General features: G+C 41.0%; 1 protein-coding gene and 1 long non-coding RNA gene across 3 annotated transcripts in view; one reads left to right on the forward strand and one right to left on the reverse strand.

The window, feature by feature from the left end:
- The window catches only part of LOC126998507 (uncharacterized), a 36,661-nt gene that overhangs the window by 4,838 nt on the left and 19,087 nt on the right, over window positions 1-12,736 (forward strand). The gene's annotated exons all lie outside the window — the stretch shown is intronic.
- LOC126998511 (uncharacterized) lies at window positions 10-11,802 on the reverse strand. 2 transcript variants are annotated; one of them, XR_007752903.1, is made up of 6 exons: window positions 11,761-11,802; window positions 10,762-11,078; window positions 9,849-10,218; window positions 7,847-7,891; window positions 929-1,044; window positions 10-27 (listed from the first exon to the last, which is right to left on the reverse strand). It is a non-coding gene; the product is annotated as an uncharacterized LOC126998511 (long non-coding RNA). The 2 variants fall into 2 exon arrangements; XR_007752904.1 differs by having other exon boundaries at window positions 10,758-11,078.

Genomic DNA, 12,736 nt, shown 5'->3' on the forward strand with positions numbered 1-12,736 from the left:
GCCCCGCCATATCATCTCCGGGGCCTCCTGAAGGGGAAGGGGAAAGGGTGGTTAGTGAAGAGGGGTGAGAGAGTAAGGTGTGTGATATATGTGAAGGAGGAGGAGGAGGAGGTGATGGTTGTGAGTAAAGGAGGTGAAGGAGATGTGAACGAAGAAATGACAAGTATAGGGATGAAGAGACGAGGAAAGGGTGGTTAGTGAAGAGGGGTGAGAGGAGGAGGTGAATATAGAGGAGCAGCTGGGAGGGAACGAATGTGTTGGCTGTTAGTAAAGGTGTGAGGGAAAGTGCAGGAGGAGCAGAGTAAGGGGAAGGAAGGAAAGAAGGAAGGAGAGGGCAGTGGCTGTTAAAGTAAGTGGGGGAGAAAGATAAGGAGGAGTATATAGGTTTGCGGTAACTTTTCCAACTTTTAACTGTAACAGCTTCTAATTTTTTAAACTTTTCCTCTTTTCATGCGGTAACTTTCCCAACTTAGCTAGCATGAAAGTTAACTTTTATACCTGTCTGTTAACTGGTCCTTCCTTCCTTTCATATACCTTTCATACCTGTCATACCTGCACACTTCTCGTACCTTTCATATATTTCCTACCTTCATACCTTCCGTGCTTCCCATATCTTACCTGTCACCTTTAATTAGGGTTTCTTCCTTTTCCTTCATACCTCCATTCCTTCACACCTTTCTCCTCCTCCATACCTTTTCTACCTCTCCCACCCGCATACCACATACCAGACACCAATACCTCTTTACATAACGCACAAAAACACACCCTAGTCCTTGCTCCTTACATCCTATACACACTCGCTACGCACCCTTAGCAAGACACCCCAGGACGATCTCACCACACACACACACACACACACCACTACCCCCCCCCCCCCTCCCCCACACACTCACACACAAACACACACGCCTCGAAGTGCTGATTATACCTTGAGCATGATGGCCCCCAGGAGGTCGGTCTCGTCATGTTCTTTGTACCACTCTAGCGCTGAGTCCTCGTGCAGCACCACCCAGTCCTCGCGCCAGTTCGACCCTATGAATCGCTCTGTTGGAAAAGGGACGTTTGAAGACCTTTATTTTTTATCCATCTTTCACTGGGTAGGCTGAAGGATTAGATAGATAGATAAAGAAAGACAGAAAGACAGAAAGAAAAGAAAGATAGATGGAAAGAAAGAACGCTCTTGTTTGGGGAAGTGTCGTACCAGTGGAATTTTTGGCATCATTGATTTAGTTTATGTTTGCGAGTCGTAGTGAAAGGATAAGGTCAAAAGGTTATACTAGTGTGGCACCGCCTTTAGAGAGCTTGAAGGACAATCACTTAGAATTATATAGGGAGGATGAGGAATAAGTAACGCTCGCTTCGGTGAGGTTCGAGTTAAAAAAAGGAGGGTGAATAAGCCCTTTGTGGGGGACTGAAGCCGATACTGTCAGACGCTTCCACCCCTCACATCAACTATTTCCAAAGGTCGAAAAGGAGATCAATCGGGTTCTAAAGAGTATGTTTTTTCACGTTCATGATACAGAGGAAGGGTCAGACTAACAGAGGGGTTTATAAAGCTACTCCTGGAAATGCCCAAAATTCCTATGAAAGCAAATATGTGTGCTTGGCCGCCGAAATGTTTAAAAATATGAGCCTAAGACTTCTTTCTCCCATTGTTTAATAAGGGAAAGATGAATGACGTTGATAGATGATAGAATACTTAAAACTGAAAGGATGTGGCGACTTACAACAATGAATACAACTTTGAGTAAGGAAGGTATAATATATTTCCCCCGTACATACCTCAAAGGGAAGATAAAGGAAGGAATAACACTTTCATGGCGTTGATAGATGAAAAAGATATCTCGACCTATAGCGATGAATACAGCCAAGATAAGTACAGGTTCAAGAAGGAGTTACGGTATGCTAAAACTGGGGCTCGCAAGTAGAGTAGTGGAGGAGTATAATCAGTGGAATCTGACCCTCCCTTCCGGCTCCTCTCTCTCTTCATTATATTTGCAGGAGCAACGGCGGTGGGCTTTTTGTCTTCTTCTTCTTCTTCTTCTTCTTCTTCTTCTTCTTCTTCTTCTTCTTTTTTTCTTCTTCTTCCTTGTTTTTCCTCTTTTTCTTTTGCTTCTTCTTTTTCTTCTTTTTCTTCTGCTTCTTGTTCTTCTTGTTCTTGTTCTTCTTTTTCTTCTTTTTTCTTCTGTTTCTTGTTCTTCTTGTTCTTGTTCTTCTTCTTCTTTTTCTTCTTTTTTCTTCTGTTTCTTGTTCTTTTTCTTTCTTCTATTTCTTCTTCTCCTTCTTTTTCTTCTTTCAACCATGAGCCATCTTTCTTCTTCTTCATCCTTCTCAACTTCTTTTGTTTTCTTCTTCTTTCTTCTTCTTCTTCTTCTTCTTCTTAATTGACCTTTCAGCTGCCTTCTTTGACCGTATAACAGAGAAAAGATGACAAATATATAATCGTTAGGTTAGTGTACAGATGACTGGACTTTTGAAGAGGAGGTCGGAGAAGTCAAATGATGCATAATTGATTCTTACGAGGCTCCATAATTTATTAGATAGATCGACTAATAGCCTCTTGTATAGTCTTCTTATGTCCTTGTGTGTCATTGTTTTGATACTTATTCGTCGGTGAGTGGAACGATTCAAACATTTATACAACGATGAACATAATATTAAAAGATTCATTGATTCTCTTTGTCTGTCTGTCTGTCTGTCTCTCATTCTTTTTTTCTTTTTTTTTCTTACTTTCTCCCTCTTTCTTCCCTTGATTCTTTCTTTCCTTTCTTTCTTTCTTTCATTCTCTCTCTCTCTCTCTCTCTCTCTCTCTCTCTCTCTCTCTCTCTCTCTCTCTCTCTCTCTCTCTCTCTCTCTCTCTCTCTCTCTCTCTCTCTCTCTCTCTCTCTCTCTCTCTCTAAAGGTCATCCACTTATTGAGTCTACCTTAATTCCTTATTGATGTCGTGTACGCATTCCTCCCCTGCGTCCCCGCACGTTACTTTCCCTCTCAACTGATATTTCACGCCTGAATCGATGCAAGGTCACAGAGCGGAACGAATCAGCACACCCATATTCTTAAACACATCGATAGAAAAAGTGAAATATGGGATAAATGAGGAAGATTGGCGTCTACGAGTTATTTTGCGATAGCTTGCGAGGTTATTCCCTATGATGACGTCCCAAGCATACGCATTTGACAAGGTTTTCGTAGGAACTGTAGGCATTTTCATGGATTTTTTTTTTTTTGGGGGGGGCCTTGGTGGTAGTTTGACCCTTTTTCTGCACTATGAACCTTCAAAAGCACTCATCTCATTACAACCTGATTCGTCTCCACTTCGGCCTCTGAAAATAGTTGATGCAAGAGGAGAAAGCGCCTGAGAATATCTTTTGGTTATATTCTTAAACGTGTCAGCAGCCCCCAAGCATACACACTTGACAAGGCTTTCGTAGGAGTTGTGGCATTTCCATTGGTAGTTTTATTACCCTGGAGGTAGTTTGACCCTTTTTCTGTACCATGAACCTTCATAAACACTCATTACAACCCGATTACTCTCCTTCTCGGCCTTTAGAAGTAGTTGATGCGGGAAGAGGAAACATCTGAGAACACCGGCCCAGGTTGGCTGTTGTATACATTCTGCGTCTTATTTTCCTCTGTCGTTATATAGTTGTGTGTTGGGTCGAGCGCAAGGATGTTTTTTTTTCTTCTCCGTTATTTTATTTGATTCTATTGCGATTGAGTCACTTATTAATTGTTTTACCTTTAGATTTCTTTGCTTTATTATTTACTGTTTGCTATCATTATTGACTATCATTTACTATTACTAATACATTTTTACTATTATTTATATTTAGCATTTACTTTTTGGCTGAAACTGCACTGCCTTTTGGTTTAGGTAAAAATGGAGGAGAGGATGGATGGGAGAAAGAAAGAAAGAATGGATGAAAAAACGAAAGAATGGATAATGAGGATGATGGATGGAGGGATTGGCGATTATGGCAGGACTGATAGGATAAGGATAAGGATTAAACTGAGAGGATAAGGGTAAGGGAGAGGAAGAATAATGGAAGGAAAGGGTAGGGAAGGGAAGGAAAATTGTGTGTGTGTGTGTGTGTGTGTGTGTGTGTGTGTGTGTGATAATTACGACTGTGTATAGAGCATAATTATATAATCTTTCGTCTTTCATTATTTTCTTCTTTTTCTTTCTTCTTCTTCTTCTTCTTCTTCTTCTTCTTCTTCTTCTTCTTCTTCTTCTTCTTCTTCTTCTTCTTCTTCTTCTTCTTCTTCTTCTTCTTCTTCTTCTTCTTCTTCTTCTTCTTCTTCTTCTTCTTCTTCTTCTTCTTCTTCTTCTTCTTCTTCTTCTTCTTCTTCTTCTTCTTCTTCTTCTTCTTCTTCTTCTTCTTCTTCTTCTTCTTCTTCTTCTTCTTCTTCTTCTTCTTCTTCTTCTTCTTCTTCTTCTTCTTCTTCTTCTTCTTCTTCTTCTTCTTCTTCTTCTTCTTCTTCTTCTTCTTCTTCTTCTTCTTCTTCTTCTTCTTCTTCTTCTTCTTCTTCTTCTTCTTCTTCTTCTTCTTCTTCTTCTTCTTCTTCTTCTTCTTCTTCTTCTTCTTCTTCTTCTTCTTCTTCTTCTTCTTCTTCTTCTTCTTCTTCTTCTTCTTCTTCTTCTTCTTCTTCTTCTTCTTCTTCTTCTTCTTCTTCTTCTTCTTCTTCTTCTTCTTCTTCTTCTTCTTCTTCTTCTTCTTCTTCTTCTTCTTCTTCTTCTTCTTCTTCTTCTTCTTCTTCTTCTTCTTCTTCTTCTTCTTCTTCTTCTTCTTCTTCTTCTTCTTCTTCTTCTTCTTCTTCTTCTTCTTCTTCTTCTTCTTCTTCTTCTTCTTCTTCTTCTTCTTCTTCTTCTTCTTCTTCTGCTTCTTCTTCTTCTTCTTCTTCTTCTTCTTCTTCTTCTTCTTCTTCTTCTTCTTCTTCTTCTTCTTCTTCTTCTTCTTCTTCTTCTTCTTCTTCTTCTTCTTCTTCTTCTTCTTCTTCTTCTTCTTCTTCTTCTTCTTCTTCTTCTTCTTCTTCTTCTTCTTCTTCTTCTTCTTCTTCTTCTTCTTCTTCTTCTTCTTCTTCTTCTTCTTCTTCTTCTTCTTCTTCTTCTTCTTCTTCTTCTTCTTCTTCTTCTTCTTCTTCTTCTTCTTCTTCTTCTTCTTCTTCTTCTTCTTCTTCTTCTTCTTCTTCTTCTTCTTCTTCTTCTTCTTCTTCTTCTTCTTCTTCTTCTTCTTCTTCTTCTTCTTCTTCTTCTTCTTCTTCTTCTTCTTCTTCTTCTTCTTCTTCTTCTTCTTCTTCTTCTTCTTCTTCTTCTTCTTCTTCTTCTTCTTCTTCTTCTTCTTCTTCTTCTTCTTCTTCTTCTTCTTCTTCTTCTTCTTCTTCTTCTTCTTCTTCTTCTTCTTCTTCTTCTTCTTCTTCTTCTTCTTCTTCTTCTTCTTCTTCTTCTTCTTCTTCTTCTTCTTCTTCTTCTTCTTCTTCTTCTTCTTCTTCTTCTTCTTCTTCTTCTTCTTCTTCTTCTTCTTCTTCTTCTTCTTCTTCTTCTTCTTCTTCTTCTTCTTCTTCTTCTTCTTCTTCTTCTTCTTCTTCTTCTTCTTCTTCTTCTTCTTCTTCTTCTTCTTCTTCTTCTTCTTCTTCTTCTTCTTCTTCTTCTTCTTCTTCTTCTTCTTCTTCTTCTTCTTCTTCTTCTTCTTCTTCTTCTTCTTCTTCTTCTTCTTCTTCTTCTTCTTCTTCTTCTTCTTCTTCTTCTTCTTCTTCTTCTTCTTCTTCTTCTTCTTCTTCTTCTTCTTCTTCTTCTTCTTCTTCTTCTTCTTCTTCTTCTTCTTCTTCTTCTTCTTCTTCTTCTTCTTCTTCTTCTTCTTCTTCTTCTTCTTCTTCTTCTTCTTCTTCTTCTTCTTCTTCTTCTTCTTCTTCTTCTTCTTCTTCTTCTTCTTCTTCTTCTTCTTCTTCTTCTTCTTCTTCTTCTTCTTCTTCTTCTTCTTCTTCTTCTTCTTCTTCTTCTTCTTCTTCTTCTTCTTCTTCTTCTTCTTCTTCTTCTTCTTCTTCTTCTTCTTCTTCTTCTTCTTCTTCTTCTTCTTCTTCTTCTTCTTCTTCTTCTTCTTCTTCTTCTTCTTCTTCTTCTTCTTCTTCTTCTTCTTCTTCTTCTTCTTCTTCTTCTTCTTCTTCTTCTTCTTCTTCTTCTTCTTCTTCTTCTTCTTCTTCTTCTTCTTCTTCTTCTTCTTCTTCTTCTTCTTCTTCTTCTTCTTCTTCTTCTTCTTCTTCTTCTTCTTCTTCTTCTTCTTCTTCTTCTTCTTCTTCTTCTTCTTCTTCTTCTTCTTCTTCTTCTTCTTCTTCTTCTTCTTCTTCTTCTTCTTCTTCTTCTTCTTCTTCTTCTTCTTCTTCTTCTTCTTCTTCTTCTTCTTCTTCTTCTTCTTCTTCTTCTTCTTCTTCTTCTTCTTCTTCTTCTTCTTCTTCTTCTTCTTCTTCTTCTTCTTCTTCTTCTTCTTCTTCTTCTTCTTCTTCTTCTTCTTCTTCTTCTTCTTCTTCTTCTTCTTCTTCTTCTTCTTCTTCTTCTTCTTCTTCTTCTTCTTCTTCTTCTTCTTCTTCTTCTTCTTCTTCTTCTTCTTCTTCTTCTTCTTCTTCTTCTTCTTCTTCTTCTTCTTCTTCTTCTTCTTCTTCTTCTTCTTCTTCTTCTTCTTCTTCTTCTTCTTCTTCTTCTTCTTCTTCTTCTTCTTCTTCTTCTTCTTCTTCTTCTTCTTCTTCTTCTTCTTCTTCTTCTTCTTCTTCTTCTTCTTCTCTTTCCTCCTCTACCACCACCAGCACCTCCACTAACCCCACCACTACTACCATCACCTCTTCTTCCTCCTCCTCCTCCTCCTCCTCCTCCTTATGCTATTACGCAGGAATTCTGTAATAACAAGGGGGTTGAAAGTGAGGGGTTATGGGGAAGGTCATGCAAGTGCTGGTGATGGTGATGGTGACGGACGAAGAAGAGGAAGTGCATGGGAGTTGTGAAGATGATAGAGAAGGTAAAGGAATAGATTGTGAAGTGGTAGTGAGGGTGATAGTTGTGATGGTTAATGTGATCGTGGAGGAGGTGGTGATGATGGCAGTGGTAGTGGTGGTGGTGGTGGTGAAGTGACCTTTCCCGGCCCCCGATGGAATGTTAGTCTATTGTCCGTTTGCTCGTGGCGATGGGAAGATAACGTTGTGAGGTGGCTGTCAAGAAGGTGTTGGGCACTACTACTACTACTACTACTACTACTACTACTACTACTTCTATTACTACTACTACTACTACTACTACTACTACTACTCATAGGATAAGGATAAGATTGACAGGATAAGGGCAAGGGAAAGGAAGAATAAGAGAAAGGTGGAGATGGATAGGAAAGGGTAGGAAAGGGACGGAACTACTACTACTACTACTACTACTACTACTACTACTACTACTGCTACTACTACTACTACTACTACTACTACTACTACTACTACTACTCCTACCACCACCATTACCTCTACCCTCTCACCCAGCCACTAAAATATTCCTGTTCAGTCCACTTTCACGCGGGTCAGCGGCCCAACACGCTAAGCCCAGTACTGTGTTATCGACCCTCGCGGCCCTGTACTCTTGATAAATAATAGGCACTTTTCCTCGTCAGGCCGCGCACGTCAGCCGCTGTGTGTGTGTGGGTGTGGGTGGGGGGGGGGGTCTCCGTCGTTAGGTAGACAGGTGTATACAAAGCTTGATTTTTACTCTGTCGCTATTTTTGCTGGTGGTTCTGGTGGTGGTGGTGCTTCTACTACTACTACTACTACTACTACTACTACTACTGCTGCCAATGATAATAATGATAATGATAATACTTACTTTTGTATCTGATGAGGTATCCCTTTTTAACCGGTTTTGTCATGGCTGTAAAGAGATAGATAGAGAGATATATAGAGAGAGAGAGAGAGAGAGAGAGAGAGATATGCTTAAGATCAATAAGTAAAATCTTCATACCTACGTGCGTGTGTGTGTGTGTGTGTGTGTGTGTGTGTGTGTGCGTGTGTGTGTTTGCGTGTGTGTGAATGGTGTCAGTGCAATATGCTGTCACTTTGTTTGTTTAATATTTCTGTGTGTTTGCTTTTTGTCTGACTGGTTGGTTTTTGTTAACTTTTCTCCTTTTTTTTTTTTTTTACTTCGATTTCACGTAACTTGCTCTTCCGGGAATAAGTAAGGGAACAGAGGAGGGGGAGGGGAGGGAGGAGAGATCAGAGGACAGGAGGGGAGAAGGGAGGAAAGAAGGCAAGGAAAGAAGGAGGGAGAGAGAGGAGATTGAAGAGGAATAAGGAATAAAGATTAAAGACCAAGGGAATATGAGAGAGAGAAAAAAAGTGAGAGAGAAGAGATGGAATGATAAAAAAAACAGGAGGTTAATACAAGGAAACAAGAAAATAAAGAAAATATAAGATACATAGTTGATTAAAAAAGTAAAGTAGAAGTAATAAAAAATATGAAAGAAAGTAATGGAGGTGGAGAGAGGGAAGAAGGGAGGGAGGAAGGGAAGGAAAGAGAAATAAGGAAGGTGGAGAGAGGGAAGAAGGGAAGGAGGAAGAGAAGGAGAGAGAAGTAAAGAAGGTGGAGAGAGGGAAGAAGGGAAGGAGGAAGGGAAGGAGAGAGAAGTAAAGGTGGAGAGAGGGAAGAAGGGAAGGAGAGAGAAATAAAGAAGGTGGAGAGAGGGAAGAAGGGAAGGAGGAAGGGAAGGAGAAAGAAATAAGGAAGGTGGAGAGAGGCAAGAAGGGAAGGAGAGAGAAGTAAAGAAGGTGGAGAGAGGGAAAGAAAGGAGAGAACGAGAGGTATATTATTACTAGAAGCATAAAAGAGGATATCCGTTCAGGAGGAAGGAAAGAGGGAGGGAGGGAGGGAAGGAAGATTATGATTACCAGGAAGCCCATATGTGTGTGTGTGTGTGTGTGTGTGTGTGTGTGTGTGTGTGTGTGTGTGTGTGTGTGTGTGTGTGTGTGTGTGTGTGCGAAAACGTGTGCGTATGAACGATTTATATATGCATGTGTCTATATATCTATGTACGCACGTGTTTATAATTATATGCATGTATGAATAGCTTATATGAGTGTACACCTGTATCCATGTAAGTATGTATGTATCTACCTGCCTGTGTATGTATTTATGTATGTATCTACCTGCCTGTGTATGTATTTTTACCTACTGAATTCCCTTGATATACACTTGAGCATTTGAACTCAAGGTGAAAAAACAATACTTTATTCTTAAAAACTCACTACTTAGTCACAAATTTAGAACAGTCCCTCCTTAACCGCTTCAACACACGCACGAGCCCCCTTACAGACCCCCTCCCCCCCACACACCCTCACATTCCCCTTCACACTGGCTGTCATTCTTACCCCATACACTCACAATACCCCACACACAAACACTCATCCCCTCCATACACGCAGTCATTTTTATCCGTACACTCGCAATGCCTCACACAATACTCAAGATCCCTCTTTCTCTCCTATATATACACAAACACAATCATCCTTACCCATACACTCACAATACCCTACACACAAACACTCATCCCCTCTACACCATACACTCACAATGTCTCACACAAAAACACTCGAGGCCCTTCACTCTCTCCCCTCAACACCTTCAAAATGACACTTATACCCATGCACTCTCCTCTTTATCTTTTTCTCTACATGAACATTCAAGACCCCCTCCACAGTCACTCTTTCCCATACACTAACAATTCCTCTTACACAAGCACTCAGGCCCTTTTCTCTTCCTTTCCTTCCGCAATCACCTACCACACACACACACACGGAGCCAAACAAACACGGGGACACCGACACACACTTACAGATGGTTGCCACGGAGTCGTCGTTGGTACACATGATGACCTTTGAAGAGCAGTGGCGGCGGCTGTGGAGGCAATGTACACGTGGCACTACAGGTCCTCTTCTCTTTATCTCTTCTCTGCCTCCTCTGTGTTCTCCTTCTCGTCATGCGGCACTTCCAGCTATATCGTCTCTGCTCCTTCTCACCTCACGCCTCCTCCTCCTCCAGCTCCTCCTCCACCTCCTCTGGCAGACGCTCACTTCGCCCACCTCCACCTTACCTCCTCACGTCCTGTCAACTCAAGGGGCTCGGCAGGTGTCCCCATCACGTCACGCCTCACCTGTCCACGTCACAGCGCCACTCTTGGTTGTCTCAGAGGTGTGTGACGAGGTCTGGAAGATGTGACAGAGGTGTGAAGGATGTAGTGTGTTTGTGGAGGTGTGTGTGTGTGTGTGTGTGTGTGTGTGTGTGTGTGTGTGTGTGTGTGTGTGTGTGTGTGTGTGTATGTGACATCTTCATCTCCTCATATGACTTTTAAATAGGGAAGTTTATGGGTTATATATACGATGGGGGTGAGGAATGTGGTGTGTGTGTGTGTGTGTGTGTGTGTGTGTGTGTGTGTGTGTGTGTGTGTGTGTGTGTGTGTATGTGTGTGTGTGTGTGTGTGTGTGTGTTTTACTTAGAAAAAGAAGAAAAAAATGAGACGAAAGGGCAGAGGATTGTGTGTTTGACGTGGAAAAATATGTGTGTGTGTGTGTGTGTGTGTGTGTGTGTGTGTGTGTGTGTGTGTGTGTGTGTGTGTGTGTGTGTGTGTGTGTGTGTGTGTGTGTGTTGTTTGGATTTTTTTTATATCAAAGAACGTACACCACTCACACTCACTCACTCACTCACTCACTCACTCACTCACTCACTCACTCACTCACTCACTCACTCACTCGCTATGTTTGTCTTGAATATGTCATGTGTCCCTGTATTATCTTCCTCCTCCTTTTATCTTCTTCCTACAATACTTTTACGAGCAATATTTTCTCTCTTTACTCTCTTGTCTTTATCTTACTCTCATAATCTAGACATACTTATTTTTTATTCTCTCTTTTTGTTCCTTCTTTTCATTTCTTTTTCTGTCAGTCTTTTTTTATTCCTTTTTTTCAACCGATTTTTTTTACATAGGCTTATTTTCGTTCACTCTTCTGTCTTTCTTTTTTTTTTTTTGCTTGTTTTTTTGTCTCTTTCTTCCTCCTCTGTCTCAACTCTGAACTCCGTAAAATTAGAACACATTAACTTCTAACGATATTCAGCGGGGCATTATTTCAAACATCTTATATAGCCATTACACACACACACACACACACACACACACACACACACACACACACTACATGCCTATGCCTCTCTTTTCACCATCTTTCCCTTTTCTTTTTTTCCATTTTAGTATCGACATGGCACACACACACACACACACACACACACACACACACACACACACACACACACACACACACACACACACACACACACACACACGCACGCTTATTGTTTTATGCCGGTCCTCTCCATTATCAATTTTTCTTCATTCCTTCCTTACTCTCTTCATTTTGCTTTCATTCCCTCCTTTCTTCATCCATTCCTTCCTTTCTTTCTTTCAACCTTACTTTCTTCTTTCATTTTTCTTACTTTCTCTCCTTCTTTCCTTCCACCCTTCCCTCCTTCCTTCACTCATTTCCTGCCCTCACTGTCAACTCCCCCTCCCCCCCGCCCTATCACTCTTAGCACATTACAACGCCACTTTCAAAACACCAATCATAAGTTAAGTTACATCATCGTCACCATTTTCATCACCATCATCACTGTTTCACTATTCGTCACCATCACTAAGATACTCATTACGTCCTATCATCACCATCATCAACAACACCACTGCCTGATATCACCACCTCCACCACCACGACCCGCTTCACTGCGTCTCTCTCTCCGTCACACTGAGCTCATGGTGGTGGTGGTGGTGGTAGTGGAAGGTGGTGGTGGTGGTGCCGGTGGAAGGTGGTGGTGGTGGTGGTGGGGTCAGGAACTGTTCGTACTATATCCCTCTCTATCTCTTTCTTTCGTTCTCTCTCTCTCTCTCCAAGGAGTCATATTGATTGTCATGCACAACGTTCTCTCTCTCTCCTCTCTCTCTCATTGACTTCCACCTAGCTCTCTTTATTCCTCTCTTTTTCTCTCTTTCTCTCGTTCTACGCACATGTTCTCTCTGGTGCTAAAAGAAAACGAGGAGAAAGGAGAGGACTGCGTGGTTTCGGAAGAAGAAGAGAAATAAGGATAGATGAAGAGAAGAAGGAGAAGAGAAGAAAGAGAATTGTTTTAGTCTTCGTGTCGTAGGTAAACAAAACACGAGCTGAACATGACTTCTTCCTCTTCCTCCTCTTCTTCTTCTTCTTCGTCTTACTACGTAGTACTTCCCCTTACTTCTTCATCTCCTTTTTCTCCTATATCAACTCTTACTCTTCCTCCTCTTCCTCCTTCCTGAAAGCGTTCATGCCTATCGTGCCTTTGGAAATTTGCACCTCATTTCTTTACCGAAGGACAGAATTAAGACATGTAGCTATTGTGTGATGAAGAAGGATGACAGCATTAAAAAAAGTAGAAACTGAATTGCGCTTGAGGTCATAGATATCTTCCCTCCCTCCTTCCTTCCCTCCATCATACTTTTTTTTTTTACCCCTCCCACACTACCCAATCAATCTTCACCACCACTTCCTTCTCTTCCTCTTCCTCCTCCTCCTCCTTATTCTCCTCCACCTCTGAATTATTCCTGTGTAAACTCATGCCCTTTGTGACCACCAGTAGTGACCATGCATGAAAGCCGCGTGGGAAAACTCTGCAGATCGTCCATAAAGGATCGAATCTTTGGGT

This window comes from Eriocheir sinensis, chromosome 14 (genome assembly GCF_024679095.1).
Source record: "Eriocheir sinensis breed Jianghai 21 chromosome 14, ASM2467909v1, whole genome shotgun sequence".
Taxonomy (NCBI): Eukaryota; Metazoa; Arthropoda; class Malacostraca; order Decapoda; family Varunidae; genus Eriocheir; species Eriocheir sinensis.